A 2,500-nucleotide genomic window follows, 5' to 3' on the forward strand; every position below is an offset into this window, starting at 1 on the left:
AAATTGTGGGAATGTAATAGATAAAAAATATACGCACTAATATTTGATGAATAAATCTGGTTATAACAAAAAACAAACGAATAACGATAATTAAAGAGCAAACAAATTAAATAGTGGGAATATAATAGATAAAAAAAAAACATAAGCACTAATATCTGATGAATAAATCTAGTTATAAAAACAAACAAACTAACAAACAAATAATATAAAAAGAGAGTAAACAAATTAAATAGTGGGAATGTAATAGATAAAAATATATATATAAGCACTAATATCCGATGAATAAATCTAGTTATAACAAACAAACAAAAACAAAAATAATAATAAATAAATAACATAAACAAAAAATAAATAAATGAAAAATAATGATAAATAAACAAAGTAAACAAATCAAATAGTTCTGGAGGACGGCAATGAGAGCAGAATAAAACAAGAGGGAAATCCTTTTCCAAAAACACCGACTCACGTACCCGCTACACCCGCTGCCATTAACATTAAAATAAAACCTTGAATAAACACATTTGCAAAGAAACAATAAAACAAAAACACACATTTACAAAAAAACAAAACAAAAGAAGCAGTGAAACAAAAAAAAATAAACAAGTGACAAAAACACACATTAACAAAAGAAAAAAACAACAAAAAACACACATTTACAAAAAAAAAAAAAAAAAAAAAGAAGCAGTGAAACAAAAACACACATTAACAAAAAAAAAAAAAACATTTACAGTAAAACAACAATGAAACAAAAACAGCAACAAGAAAAAAAAACACGTCACCAAAAATAAAGACAATTATTTATTCTTCAAAACCCTGATTCGAAAAGAAATAATAATGACAAAATAAAAATAGACAAATGTACAAACAGGAAAATAAACACTATAACATGAACAAAATAACGAATAACACAATGAACAAATATTCCTAAGTTACCAAAAGTAGATTAAAATATCAATATATCATCAACACCAAATAAATAATACTAAGATATCAAATAACAGTAAATAATAGTAAATAAAATAAAAGTAAATCAATAGTAGATTAAATAAAAATAAAATGAATAATCAAATAACTATCAAATAATCATATAATAAAAGTAAAACAATAGTAAACAGTAGTAAAATTTAAACTTGAATAATAGTAAAAAAAAATCAATATAGCGAAACATTAAGACCAAATAAATATAAGCAAAAATACCAAATCAAACTAGTACAAAGAAAAAAAAAATTCTATATATATATCACCTAGACCAAAAAAATACCCGTAAAAAAATCAAAACATAAAAAAGAAAAATCCTACACTTAACCCCCCCCCCCCCCCCAAAAAAAAAAAAAGAAAAAAAAAACAATATACCAAAATATCACCAAGACCAAAAACAAAAACAAACAAACAAACACAAAAAATACCCTTAATAAACATCAAACCAAATAACAGCAAAACATAAAAACATAAAAACAAAAAAATCCCCCACTTAAAGCCCCGACTCACGTGCCGCGGTGCCTGAATAATCCCCCGGACGATAGATTAGAAGGGACAGCTGATTAAGGCCAAGAATCCTTTGAGGCGTCTCGCTGGCGGATGCACCGAGGGGTGGGGAGGGGGAGGGGGAGGGGAAAGAGAGGGAGGGTGTGGAGGGGAAGGGGGTGATGGGGAGGGGGAGGAGGGGAGCAGGGATGGTGAGGGGGGAGGGCGATGGGGCGTGATGGGGAGGGGAGAGGGGAAGGTGGTGGTGGGAAGGGGGAGAGGGGAAGGAGAGGGAGGGTAAGGGAGGGAGGAGCGTGGTGGGGATGGGGAGGGAAGGGGGTGGTGTGGGGAGGGAGGGAGGAAGAGGGGAAGGAGGGTGTGGTGGGGAGGGAGAGGGAGGGGGAAGGGGAAGGGAGGGTGTGGTGGGGAGGGGAGGGGAGAAGAAGGGAGAGGGAGGAGGGAGGGGGCGTGGTGGGGATTGGGAGGGGAAGGGGGTGGTGGGAGGGTGTGGTGGGGGAGGGAGAGGGAGGAAGAGGGGGAAAGGGAGGGTGTGGTGGGGAGGAGGAGGGAAGGAGGAAGAGGGAAGGGAGGGGTGTGGTGGGGAGGAAGAGGGGGGAAGGGAGGTGTGTGGTGGGGGAGGAGAGGGAGGAGGAAGGGGAAGAGAGGGTGTGGTGGGGAGGAGAGGGAGAAGGGAGGGTGTGGTGGGGAGGAGAGGGAGGAGGAGGAGGAAGGGAGGGTGTGGAGGGTAGGAGGAGGGGGAAGGGAGGGTATGGAGGAGGAGGTGAAGAGGCGAGAAGGAAGAGGTGGTGGCATGAGGTTTAGGAAAGGGAGGGGGTGTGCGAATGAAGAGAAGGAAGGGGTTAGGGAGGAGGAGGAAGAGGGATAAAGATGGGGCGAGTGAGGGAGATGAGGGCATGTGGAGTTACTGATACCAAACACCTTTAAACTTTATTTGGTACTCATAATTAAATATCCAAGTTTACTATAAAAAAGAAAAAAAAACATTATTGGTTAGGAGCTAAGAAGTTTAAGTAAA

The 2,500-nt window shown here is 38.6% G+C and overlaps 1 protein-coding gene across 2 annotated transcripts in view; it reads left to right on the forward strand.

Moving 5' to 3' along the window:
• Oatp74D (Organic anion transporting polypeptide 74D) overlaps positions 1-2,500 on the forward strand; it is a 357,477-nt gene that overhangs the window by 160,807 nt on the left and 194,170 nt on the right. The window lies entirely within an intron of this gene.

This window comes from Penaeus vannamei, chromosome 2, assembly GCF_042767895.1.
Source record: "Penaeus vannamei isolate JL-2024 chromosome 2, ASM4276789v1, whole genome shotgun sequence".
NCBI classification, from domain to species: domain Eukaryota; kingdom Metazoa; phylum Arthropoda; class Malacostraca; order Decapoda; family Penaeidae; genus Penaeus; species Penaeus vannamei.